The following is a 13,537-nucleotide window of genomic DNA, read 5'->3' on the forward strand; positions in this document are numbered from 1 at the left end:
GTGAACTCACAACGCTGCATAAACATGACCTCATTTCTCCTCTGAACGGGGCAGGTATTGCTAACTCTGTTTTCCTAAAGGAGGACGTGGAGGTCCATTGCAGTCCAACGCCTTGAGCAAGGCCACACATCAAGAGAGGGAGGGGAAAAGCAAGCAGGCCCCAGGCCGCTTGCATTGGGGTCCCAGGGTTCTCTGCGCTGGTCTAGACTCCCTTGTCTGGTCAGTCCCCTCGACTTCCTTTGTGGCCACAGATCCGGTTCCAGGGTCGAAGGGGATCAGAGCCATTGGAGTCATGGACATCAGATACCACAAGAGGAATAATTATTACTTTTCATAGGCTCAGCCAAGTCTAGACTCCAGGCTCAGCAATCAAAATCGTCCCTGGTTCATCTCCAGTTTCACTAGGCTCCAACTTAGCTGACTTCTCTCCTGGCTTCTCCATCAAGGGACACAAACACTTCACCCCTGGATCCGTTCAGACCAGAAGTTGTATTCACACTGCATTTGTTCTTCTGCCCCTTGTGGACAGAAGACAGAAGGTCTGCGGCCTGCGTGTTCTTTGGGTCAGTTGCAGTGCCTGTTGCCCACTGTGCTTTCTTGGGGCTTTTGCTTCTGCCATTCCCTAAGCCCTGTCCTAGAAGACATTTCCCCCTTCCTACCCTCTAGTCTTCCTAACCAAGAAGACTTCCTTTGATTTTCCAGAGGGGTCCCTCTCCCTCTCTGAGCTCCTGCCATCCTTATTTATTCACTCTACAGATAATTATTCAGAGCCGGCTATATGGTGGGCACCAGGGGAGGTAATGCAGATACAACGGTGAACAAGCCACGCACTGTCCCTGCTCTCATGGGGGAGATAGGACAAACAAAAGTAAGGAACTCTGTATGTCAAATATTTATGAGTTGTCATAAGGGTGTATGAAAAGGCTCCAAAACATATCCAATACTTGCCAGTGTCTCTCCGTCTTCTGTTTCGTCCAAGAAAAAGCTTGGCTTACCTAGGTACATAAAAAAATTCCACGTGTCAAAGACAACATAAAAGCAAAGTCTCAGTTTTACACAATAATAGCATTTTAGTGGAAACCAAAGAAGTACAAAATGAAAATATATGATAAATATGGTCTGATTCTTAAGATTGGTTCATGCAGTCTGTATTGGAGTTTCTTTTTACACCTTAACTTATAAATTAAGAATAATTGGTTTTTCTCTCACTCTACTATACACACACATATATGTGTATATATTTAAATAAAAGTAAAGCCAAAGTTCTAAATAAAAGGAAATCTTTTAAAAAAGCTTCCCTTGACTAAAGGGTGGTAGATGGTGGACAAGAGCAGAGAGGCACACCTAAGACAAGACAAGCCCACCGAGGCCGTGGGGGCCACGCTGAGTCGCTGGATCTCATCCTCAGAGCAGTGGGAAGTCATTGCAGGGTTTCACAGGGAGTGACATGATCAGATTTATACTTAATGACAGAAATCCTCAGTGGGATGGGGGTGGGGAGGGGAAACCTCGCCCCCCTTTCCTGAGGGACACTTGACAGGATCTGGAGACGTGTTTGGTCGTCACAGCTCGGGCGGGGGTGCTCCTGGCATCCAGCGGGTAGAGGCCAGGGTGTTGCTGCACGTCCAACGAGGCACAGGACAGCCCCCCCAACACATGTCAAGAGAGCTGAGGTTGTGAAACTCTGTTTGAAGATGACTCTGGCTGCCATGTGAAGAACAGGCTCTCAGACCCCAAGAGTGGAATTAGAGAAACTACTTGAAAGGCCACTTAACGTCATATAGCTATTACACTGATCTGCTGGAAACGTCTCTCCATGTATGCCAAACCTCATCTTCCGGGGTCTGGGGACTCTGCGTTCTGTTGGGTGATGGACAGCCAGCCAGCGCTACTCATCTTCACAAGAAGCCCCTTTGCATTTTAATAGGGGCTTTCTGATGACAATGCCATAACCTGTGAGAACAGTCAGCCTTAGCTGAGCAGGAGAGGAGCCACTCTGAGGCATCACTGTGCAGGGGCCATCTGCTCTGTCCGGGAGGACGCGGGGTCGCAGAGACTAGCTTCCACGCCCTCTCCCCCGCTAGTCACAGCTGTGACCTTGTCATGACAGCTGCAGCCAGCTCAGCGTTCCTCTCCTCCCTGACCTCCTGAATGCCAGGCAGGCCTATATGGGGTTTGCAGAGGATCTGGGCGCCCAAGACATGTGATGCCCAGCACTTACAGTGAAGTTTATGAGTATTTACACCAGGCATGAGAACCTATCATTTACTGCCTTGCCATGTAAATCAGTAGAGTTAAAGGGCTCTGCTCTTGCCCCTGCCCCCAGCTTGAGGTTGGTTTTAAGATTTCAGAAAGGCATGACTGAGCAGTGGTGACCGTGGGAGGTCTGTGGAAGAAGCATCTCCAGAGGAGCGGGGCAGGGGGTGGGGGTGGGGGTGGCCCAGTTCCTCCTCAGGGGTGGGACGGGACAAGCAGGTAGGACAGTTTGTCTTCTGGGCCCCAGTTATGAACCAGTCTTCTCCCACTTCCAGAGAGATTTTCTGCCTGTGTGAGGGGGCGGGAGTGTCATGAAAACTTTGAAGAAAGCTATAGAAAACCTCTCTCTGGAAAAATGAACACCGGGGATAAAAACCCGTGTACAGTACCAGAGATTCCCAGATCCCCTCGCAGCCAATCCATGACCTTATGAACTGATTCACACCAAAATGCAAATTACTAACAAGGTTCAGTATATTTCCATATTTAATGGGGAGTAAAGCCCTGAAGCCACACTGGATTTCTTACGAGGGGAGCTGCTCCATCAGTGGGTTGAGACACATTCTAAAGCAGATGGGAGGCATCTCCTAGCTTCTGAATTCTTCCCAAATCCCTGCTGTACCGACATAGAAAACTGGGTTTGGAGGAGGAGAAGGAACAGAAGGAAGAAGGGGAACAGGGGCCGTTCTTAGGCTAATTTGGAATCAAAAGGCCACCTGAAACTGGACCCAATGGGGCTTGTTGGGAACCCACACCAGATATTCCTGGTCAGCCCAGGGCATCTGATCTTGTTAATGGGCCAATAAAAATTAGGGGGACAAAGGCTAAGCCCTGGCAGCTCAAATGAATCTCCTCTGCAAGAGGGAGCAATCTCGTAAAGAGTCATAACCAAGCAAACGGAGGACTCATTGTGTTTCATTAACTTTAATAGTGCTCGTTAGGTTGGCTTCCAAGGGCTGTGGGACAGGAGAGAGAAGGCCAGACTCATCATCAGGGCTTGAGAGCAGGCGGGCTCGCGTGGACTCCCCCCTCGGCCCCCAGTGCCGAGCTGAAAGTGGCTGCTCTTTGTACCCTTACAGACTCCCCAGCCCAGCACGACATCCTGGCCACACAGGCAAGGAGCCCAGGCCTCAAGGACTCTTAATTTTTTCCTGTCGGGGTAGAGAAAGACAAGGACAAAGAGCTGGATGCAAACCATCTCTGTGCTTGGGCCAGCCACCACCTGGCTCTGGGTGCCCACTTAGAGGCCTCTCCCAGGAACATCCAAAGTCCAACTCCAATGCCTACAAGCCCCCACTTGAAGAGTCCCAGCAGCCCAGAGCCTGACCTGGGGGCCACTGTCACTGCGAGCCACGGTGCTGATCTCCTCCTTCTTCTCTACCCCAGATGCATCCACTGCCAGGAAAATAATAATAATAGAAAACAAACAAACAGGGCCAGCAGCAAACACATCACCAAACAAGCCCGCCTCACATTGTCCTCTGTGGTTGCCGGGGCTGGGAGCCAGAGGCTGCTGGCCTGGAAAAGTGCAGACAGCTCCCTGAGCACAGCACCAGGCCGAGCCTCCTCCCAGGGCGGGCTCTGCCTTCCCCCTCCCCTGCTGCCTCTCCTCCTTCTCCATCTTTTCTTCCCTTCTAGCCATCATTTCCCTCCCCTTCACCAGTTTCTGTGCCCCCTTTCTGCTCTGTTCTCTTCCTGCATCCTTGATGAGATAAAGTCGCTAAACACTGAAGAAGTCCCACAGAGCACATAAGTATCCAGGGTATGGAAAGGTAGCTCATGACAGGAGCCAGCCCTGCTGCTGCCTTGCTTAAAGTCCTCCGGGTTCCCGGAGCCAGGACACCAGGATCGACCCGTTAGCCCCGGCTGGGAACAGGCTCTTCACCACCCCACCTTTCAGATCTTCCTCTCCAGCCCCTTAAACCCGTGTCAAACCCTAGTCAAACCACATTAATTCCTGGCAGACATTCCCCCTCAAATCCTTGCTCACCTTGTTTCCACCACCTGGAAAGCCCTCGCCATCTTCGCCCAACTCCGTGTATAGAAAGTCTACCTATTCTTTGGGGGTCGTCTTTAAAACCTCTCCTCGTCTGAGTCGTTCCCCAAGCTTCCAGCTGGAATTAATCTGTCTCTTTTAATGCTTTCATTAGAATTTTATGTTGGCACCTCCGTATTTGGGTATTTACCATGTTCTGCCTTTTTTAAAAAAAAAAATTTTATTTTGTGTTGGCTGCCCTGGGTCTTTGTTGCTGTGTGAGGGCTTTCTCTAGTTGCGGGGAGTGGGGGCTACTTTGCGGCCGCAGTGGGCGGGCTTCTCACTGAGGCGGCTTCTCTTGTTGCAGAGCGCAGGCTCCAGGGTGCGGGCTCGGTGGTTGGGGCACATGAGCTCAGCGGTTGCTGGCTCAGCTGCCAGCATGTGGAATCTTCCCAGAGCAGGGATCGAACCCATGTCCCCTTCATTGACAGGAAGATTCTTAACCAGTGGACCACCAGGGAAGTCCCATGTTCTACCTTATACTCTAATTATTTAGAGGCACATTTCGCTCTCCTACGTAATTATGAACTTTAAAAGAAAAACCATGCCATCTCTGAATGCCTGTATCTTTTAAGTTCCTGGCACGTAGCAAGTGCACAATGAATGTCAAACTGATTAAAAATGGAAATCTGTGGTTATTCAGAAACACACAATTAATTTCACATTTTAACTTCATCAATGTGGGAGTATCTCATTTATAATAATTTCATTTGCAGATTGTCTGAAGCGCTGGGTGCTTTGGGAAGGCTCCCCAAGGTTTGGCTTCAGGACTTCACCAAAGACTGGAGGATGGTATGATAGACGGCGGCACCTACTGGTGAAGGGTAACATTACAGCTTGGGTCTGGCGAAGAGAAGCAAGGGAGTTTCTCCGCCAATCCCAGCAGGACCGGACCAGGGCCGGGACGGGTGGGTAAGGGCAGGAGAGGACTAGCAGGAGTTCCCCTCTCTCCTCAAGAGCCCTCAGGCCCAAGTCAAGGTCAGGACTTCTTCAGGCTCCTGCAGACAATTGTTGCAGGACCAGGGTGAGACACCAAGGAGTCCCAGCCTGGCGGTGATGCCCGTTAGCTTCGCTGAGCAAGCTCGCCAAACGCCCAGGACAGAGGGGAAGTGGTGGCATGAAGAAGGGAGAGCCTACCACCAAACAAGGGAGGCGCCCTCTCTGAGGGCCTCAGCACTCAGCTTGAGGACAGGCGGTAGAGATGCCAACCCCTTCCTCGCTACGGGTTTTCGGCTTCTTCTAAATGGATTCTCAGTCCTGTAAGGGCCCTTCTTGGAAAATAGAACAATAGAAGCTAATGGGGGAACCGAGTTTTGCTTTACAGCAATTCACCTTATAAGTTGGTTCGCGAGTACCTTGAACTTTGCCCCAATACCTCCATCTCCACTCATCCTGGCTTTAATCCAGGATACCTGTAGCAAGGCCTCCTCCATCTCTCCATCTTCTCCTCTGGGGAGAGCTGGGGCAGCAGAGCCATGAGGAAACAGGGCAGGCGGAGCAAAGCCGAACCGGTGCTCAGCCAAGTTCAGAAGTTCAGCCAGTGTCCCTGTAGCCCCTCCTTTGCCATGGCACTGTTAGAGCTTCAGCAGATAACTAACATGTTAACTCACAAAGGAGTCATCTCTCACAGGGATATTTGTATTTGGGACCCAAGAAATACAATTTTAGCTCAAAGGAGTTATCTTCTAATGGTGACATTTGAAGCATCAGTATGAAAGATCTCTGATGAAGGGGTAGAGACGATGAGGGTTCGCCCTCCTGAGTCTGCTTCCCCAGGGTTCAGCGAGGGAACCTGCCAGTAGACCCCACCCGCCTCATCCATCTTGGCCCCAGGCCTCGGATCATTGCTTCTCTCCCCAGTTTCTTGCCTCTGGCTGCTTTACGCAGATTGTCATCATCCAGTTCTCCAAACCTTTGGGGAGACCTCCAGTCCTGGCTTGGAAGGTTCCAGCTCGGATTCTTTGCCTTCCAGAATCTCAGAGTCTCTGGCCAGAAGAGCCCCTCCCAGGGTCTCCTGCACCTCTGTGCTCTCTCCTCAGGCTGGCCTCTCCACCCACCCCTGACTTCCATGCTGAGCCTCCCTTTAACACCTTCTGCTGCCACCAGTCCTTTAGGCAACACAGCTCGGGGCTGGTGGGAGGCAGGGGGACAGGTCAGGGGCGCACTGCCCCCCTCCTTGGGGCTCCCAAGAGCTCACCATTCCTCCATTCATTCGGCAAACACTCACTGAGCACGACTATGTGCCAGGCATATGCTCGGGGCTGGGGATACAAGGTCCTGCCCTCAAACGTCTGACAGATACTGAAGAGAAACCATTAAAGCGCAGCACACCCAGGGCCATCCGGGTAGGTTTCAAGGGCCACTGAGCACCACGCCTGTGGGGGCCACAGGAAGACCTCATAAACAAGGTACATCTAAACCGGATCTCGAAGGGCAGTAGCGGTTTCCCAGCTGTCAAGGCCATGGTATGTGGCAGGCTGATGTTGCTTGGCTGTGCCAACAGTGAGATCAGAAGGGGGACACGAAGTGTCTTTGGGGAAGAGGGCTCAGGACTGGCACGGAGGCCCGTGTGTGTCCACGGGAGACATGCTGAGCGCCTGGAGGCTGAGGCAGCAGCAACGGGGGTGGAGAGGAGGCGTAGAACTGAGGGAGGTTTCAGATGTTTCGCCCTCAGGATGCAGTGACCTCTCAGATGGGAGAGGAAGAGGGAGTCTTTTCAGACTCTGAGAAAGCCAGCTGGGGCCGCTGAGTGGTCATGTGGCCATTATATGGAGGTCAAGAAGAGGACAGGTCAGGGGTGCGTGCAGAGAGGGACAACGTTCGGCTGGGGTTGGTTCATCTTGAGATCTTGAAAAACACCAGTGGGAATCTCTCTCGGTGGGCAAAAATACAGGGCAAGTTAGGAGAGAGAGAAGAGCGCTAGACATACGGGCCTGAAAACTGGACACATAGAGTTAGAGTTACAAGGAAAGTGGGGGCTAGAGATGTAGATTTGGGGGTCATCACATTGGTGACCGTTGGAGCTGTAATGTCCCACACTGTGGGGTAAACTGCCCCCTTCTTTGTGCTGGACCTTCCACGCGACCTATCTGTGCCCTCCAACACGAGCAAGGTCAGAATTTCATCCTCCCATTTTCTAGATGAGAAAGTTTATGCTCCGAGAGGTAAAGAAACTTGCTCAAACTCACCCATTGTTGGGACTGGGATTGAAACCTAGAACCATCTGACTACAGAGCCAGTATTCGTCCCTCCACCCTTGCTGTTCCTGGGTTAGGGTCCCTGAGAAGGTCACACAGGGTGAGAACTGAAAAGAGCCAAGCTAGAAGTGTTTCAGAGGCCAGTGAAGGGGGAGTGACTGGCGAGATACTAGGGGAAAGAAAGGACGCAGGAAGGGAAAAGAAAACATTCAGAGGCTTCCGATGATGCAGAGAGGTCAAGATAGGTATGGACCAGCAGGCATCCTCATACATGGAGATGGGGAAGGTGGTGGAGACCTGGCAGACGGGTTAGAGAGGGCCTGGGCCGGATTGCACAAGGGCAAGGGGTGAAGGAAGCAGGGGAGATGGAGAGCAGGAGCCCTCCTCCTAGAAGTTCAGGAGACTGGGAGGACGAGAGGCAGCAGGGTCTAGGGGAGCTTGCGGTTGCTCCTGTGTTACTCCTGCCGCAGGTTACACTGTGTTTCTAGGAGAAGAAGGAGCCCAGGTGAGGGATTCGGGAAAGGGAGGGGGTAACTGACAGCACTGGTTCCCTGTCGAGGCAAGACGGCGTGGGATCCTTGTGCATGTATGTGGGGGTTGTTCTTGGTCAAAAGGAGAGACCCCCTCTCCTAGCAGTGGCGGGACAGGGAGGTGGGAGATATGAAGTGCATGTCAGATGGCTTCCGGCTTCTCAAGGAAACAGGAGGTGAGAGCACTGATTGGGACGTAAGGGGCTGAGCCTGGTGGAGCGGCATCCGAAGTGTGGAAGAGCAGCTGTGTTGGAGGTGACAGGGCGAAGGCTTGGGGCAGTTTGGAGACTTGCCTTGTGATGTGGAGAAGTCTGGAACCACACATCAGTGCTCATGCCAATTGGCAGGTTGGAGATTTTTGCTTCCTTCATGAAAGCAGCCAGGGAGCAGGTGGGGAGGAAGCAGGTGGCAAAGTGACTCAGGTGTGGGGGTGGGCAGGGAGGCAGGGCTGGGGGGGGGACCCTGGGATGAGAGGCCAAGGAGGCTGCCCAGTGGGGAGGTGTGGGCGGCTCAGACCAGGTTCTCCCCGCCCCCAGCAGGTCCTGGCAGGACTGCCAGCAGACCTCTGCACAGAGACAAGACCAGGGGCCTTGGGGAACAAGCTACTCCTAGAATCCCAGGGCCAGAACACACTTTGAGAGAGCGTTACTTCCAATCTTCTGCTTATCTGTCTAAGCGGCTGCTCAGCCATCCTGGGCAGGTGGGAAACAAGGCCTGCCCAGGGTCGACCTGTCCACTGACCTAGCATGTGCCCCACTCCTTTTGTCTATTTCTTCTACTGTTGTTGTTCTGACTGTTCTTTATCTCTGTCCCTGATTTTTGTTTATATTCCTCTCTTGTACCTCTCTTTCTAAGTGTCATTAACATTTACCTCAAATCCCTCCTAATGTCCACGGAACCTACTTGGATGATCGACTCCTGTCTCCTCTGACTTTCTCTGGTACTCTCTGTCTGGATTGCTTGATGTTGCATTCAGATATTATTTTGCATATACAAGCCTTGCCTTCCTGGTGAGACTCTGGGCATTTGGGGATTTGCCTTATGGTACAAAGGGGTCTGAAAGCATACACTGGTGCTGACCTCTTTTTAAAATGAATTAATTTTCGGCTCTGCTGGGTCTTCATTGCTGCAGTGTGGGCTTTCTCTAGTTGCAGCAAGTGGGGGTCTACTCTTCCCTGAGGTGTGCAGGCTCTCGGGCACGCGGGCTTCAGGAGCTGGGGCTCGGGCTCAGTTGCTCCATGGCACGTGGGATCTTCCCAGACCAGGGATCGAACCTGCAGGTGGACTCTCATCCACTGGATCACCAGGGACGTCCCTGATACACCTCTTTGATTGGGGATCATATTTTCTATTTCTTTTGTACATTCTAGAGGGCCTTGGACAGTGTATACTGGGGAGAAGGATGTGGGATAAGTACCATATGCCACTTGACAGAAGGATTTGTGACTGATCAGATCATGAGGAAAAGGAAAACTGAGAACTGGAAGAGGGGAGATCCGCAGCTCTCAGGGTACAGACTAAGGAGCACTGATCCAGGAGTCAGAAGTCAGAGGAGGGACTTCCTTGGTGGTTCAGTGACTAAGACTCCATGCTCCCAAGGCAGGGGGCCCTGGTCCAATTCCTGGTCAGGGAACCAGATCCCACATGCCACTAAGATCCTCCATGTCACAGCAAAGATCACTGATCCCACATGCCACAGCTAAGACCTGGAACAGCCAAATAGACAATAAAAATAAATATATTTTCTTAAAAAAGACGTCAGGGGAGACATGAATCTTGCTTCTAGCTTTGCCTCTTTACTATGTCGTGTGACCTCTCAGTCTTCTGAAATCCTACCCCTGTGTGATTCTCCGGGACAAGGGTACTGCCCTGCTACCTCTTGTATGTAAAGGGGCTGATCTACGCTGAATGATTAAATTGTAACAGTGGCAAGAAGATGTTGAGTCGCTGTCTTTTCAGAGGAGGCAGAAAAGAGAATGAGGAGGCCATACACATTTCAGAGTCAAGCCTGCGTCCCAGATCCTGGCTTCATCCGTTCCTAGTCAGTCATCTGGGTGGGCTGACGTTTCTTCGCTTCGGTTTTCCCACCAGCAGAATGAGGTTAGCAGTTCTTGCCTGGTGCGTTTGTGGTGGAGCACCTGGCACATAGGAAAGCTCTGAGTTGATGGTAGCCATGAGTGCTCATTAGAGTGTCTGTGCCTTCTGAAGGCCGGGTGGGAGGTACAAGGTGGTGGGGAAAGAGCTGCTCTACCTGGCAGGTAAGTTTCCTTCCACCCTTCCAGTTTGGAAGTGCTGCTGACAAGGGCAGTGTGCTGGAATGCATGGCATTTTTGGAACCTTCTCAGAAGGAATGTGTGACAGACAGGACTCTATGGAGGGTGGTGAGGCTTGAGCCCAGTTGGCTGCACTCACACTCAGCTGGGTCAGAGTCTGGCCTGCAACAAGACTGCTCCTTCCCAGGCACTACTATACCTTTACCATCAGACATCTGTGTTCCTTGTTCCTTCTGAGAAGTAGTCGAAATAACAGCAATAGCCACCACCTATTGAATGCCTACTGTGTGCCAGGGTTTTCCATTCATTAGCTCATTCAGTCAACACCATAACCCGATGAGGTTTATATTCCCTTCGTCATAAAACTGAAGCTTGCTGAAATTAACTTATCTGAGTCACACAGCTGAGATTTGAACTGCAGTTTTATTTCACTCTAGGGCTGGTGTGATAGATGCCTCACCTATGCAGCTGTAGGCACATACCCATTTTATAGATGTGGAAGATGAGACTCAGCGAAATGAAATAAATTACCCAAAATAGATAGATGGCTGGGATATGGTAGGGCCTGACATTGACCTTGGGGTACTGTTGTTTCAGTACATGCATGTTCTCCATTAAGACTGTATCTTCTGTCAAGATAGAGGCACCAGATTCATTTAACAGATGGGGTAGCTCAGGAGCAGAGAGAGAAAAAGCAAAAGCTCCTGGAAAGAGACTTCGCAGGGGAGGCTAAGTCCCTCCCCTGGCAGAGGCCTGGCAGAGGCATCCTTGGAAGCAGGACGAGAACTGAGAGATACTAGCTGTGGGTCCCCCAGCCCCACCCTTCTCCCTCAACATCTGCAAGAGAAATCAGAATGAAGTGAATGTCAGAGATTTCCTTGAAGGAGAGAGGCACCCAAAAGCAAACTGCCACCTGAGGCGAGTGTAGGAGACCCCAGAGAATGCAGGGACATTTTACCCACCCCACTCCACCCACACCCCGCACCCCCCTACCCGCCGCCCCCTTGAGGCCGTGGTATGTGCTGCTGCTTTGTAGAAGCACTTGCAAGAGCCATCTCCTTATTCCTTCCTTGTCACCGTCCGGAGTAACTCTCCCGTTGTGAGCCCCTGCAGAAATGGACAGGACAGAGGGCAATGTGACCCACACCCGGCTCCTATAGACTCCTCTGAAGGGCTGAGGGTAGGCGGGGACTAGAATGGAAGGTGGGGAGCAGGGCAGGGAACTGCCTCTTCTGCCCAGAGGTAGAGAAAGCTCACCTTCCTAGAGGAACAGAGGAATAAACAGAGGAAAGTAATCGGGGTGGGGGTGGGGGGGAGGAAATGAGTAAGAGACACTGAGCCTCCCAGAGATATAGCAGCTAAGGTGGGGCCACACACTTCCCTCCCCGCGAAGCCAGGGCAATGTCCACACTCAGAGGATCAGGAAATCAAGCTGCCCTGGAGAGAAGGTCTGAGTTAAGCTATTGATCTGCTCATGCAGAACCCTCCAAGCCCATCTCACCTGCTTTAGAGACTGGGCAGGAGCCCTCCTCCGTAGGGACCCAGAGGAGCTCACACCAGTGTCCAAATCAAGGCAGAGACAAAGCAAGTGAATTGAAGTGAAGTCGCTCAGTCGTGTCCGACTCTTTGCGACCCCATGAACTGTAGCCTACCATGCTCCTCCATCCATGGGATTTCCCAGGCAAGAGTACTGGAGTGGGTAAAAGCACAGTGCAATCTCCTTTCCCTGCCTGGGGGGCGCTAATCAACCCTCTGTGCCCCCATGTGGATAGGCACCCTCTGGCAACCTCTGATGCTATTTTTTTTTTTAAACCACTCTCCTGTTTGGGGCATAGAGGATGGCAGGTTTGCACTTGTCCTCTAGTCCTACACATAATTGGTGGCAGCAGGCAAAGCTGTTTCAAGGGGAGGGGTTTGCCAGTGGAATGAAGGAGGGAGAGAGCCCTAGAGTGACGGGGCTGAAAGGGACCTCGGGGATCATCTGACCCAAACGTTTGTGGCCTTCACTCCATCCCCATGTTCTGCGTGCTCCCATCCCAACTGCCATCTCTCATGTCATGCAGGGAATTCTCCAGGCCTCCTCCCCTAGAGTTCCTAAGGGCACTGTCTCCTTCCAACCACTGAGCTAACCCAGCCTCCTTTTCAGTGACAATACTGAGGTACACTGAGGAATGATCTGCCCAAAGGTAATCTCCGACCCAGGATAGAATCAGGACAGGAAATCCAGATGCCTGAGTCCGAATCCTCCCACTTGTCCACTCAGTCCCTAGGGGCGGAACCGCTTTGTTCTTCTCCCTGGGGGTTAAGGAAACCTCTGACAAAGCACACCTGTCACCCAAGCTAATACCGGATGCCAGTGTGAAGGGTCTAAGGACTGAGTTATTTTCAGGAGAATCCTGATCATTATCTCTTCCTCCAGGGTACCCTGAAGACAGACTCTGAGGTTAGCCTGGGTCCCAAAGGTCTCTATCCTGCAGAAGTTTGGCTCTGAAGCATAAGTGACTGCCTAGGGCCAGGCAGTCTTATTCCGACCGAACAAAGCTCCCTACTCCAGAAAAGCTCTCACCACTATCAAGAAGTCCTTCATCTTTCCCCTAGGATGGACGGAGAAAAGAGGCAGAGCTGATACATGCAGCAGGTGGTGTTGTCCATGCTTCAGGGACACTCCGTTGGCACACTTTGCCCCTATTTTTTAAGATATCGTTTATCTTCCCTTTTTTGCCCCTGCAAGTTGGAAGGATGAAGGCTTAAGGATGTTCCGGTGAGGACCACATCTTGAAGGTGGGAGGGCAGGTTTGGAGGAGAGAGTTGCGCATATTTTGGGGGTCTCGTGTTTACACACATAGTCAGGTTTCTGCGGGTTAGCTTTTGCCCTCGTGCTGAGCCCGAGAGTGTTTTTTCACATGAGTCCAGGTCTCTATGGGGAGAATGCTGAGTGAGACAGTAACTGCAGGACAGTCTGCCCTAGAGCTAGCAGTTTCAGCTGGGGAAAGGCTACTTTCTTTTTGGTCCTCGATTAAAGCGGACTAGGCACTAGGCGAGGGAACTGGGTCCCGAGGGCGTGGGGGGTGTGGTGGAGGTGAGCTGGGAGGGCATTAACTCGGCCGCTGTCGGAGCCGCTCTCAGCCTTCCGAGGTCCTATGTGGCTGTGCCCCGCGTGTCGTGCTGTGTCGGCGGGCGTCCCGGAGTGCCCGTGCGATTCGGTCTGCCCCGGCCTCCCCGACACCCTTCCCTCTCTTTGTCTGC

At 52.0% G+C, this 13,537-nt stretch overlaps 1 long non-coding RNA gene across 5 annotated transcripts in view; it reads right to left on the reverse strand.

The window, feature by feature from the left end:
• Positions 1 to 546: 546 nt before the first annotated feature.
• Positions 547 to 13,537, reverse strand: part of LOC122429075 — a 57,658-nt gene continuing 44,667 nt past the window's right edge. For 2 of the 5 annotated variants that reach the window (XR_006265916.1, XR_006265917.1), the window contains one exon: positions 8,135 to 11,398. This is a non-coding gene — a long non-coding RNA (uncharacterized LOC122429075). Of the gene's footprint in view, positions 996 to 2,518; positions 3,408 to 3,583; positions 3,652 to 8,134; positions 11,399 to 13,537 lie in introns of those variants that run through there. The other 3 variants (XR_006265919.1, XR_006265918.1, XR_006265914.1) reach the window with 3 other exon arrangements.

This window comes from Cervus canadensis, chromosome 28, assembly GCF_019320065.1.
Source record: "Cervus canadensis isolate Bull #8, Minnesota chromosome 28, ASM1932006v1, whole genome shotgun sequence".
Classification (NCBI taxonomy): Eukaryota; Metazoa; Chordata; class Mammalia; order Artiodactyla; family Cervidae; genus Cervus; species Cervus canadensis.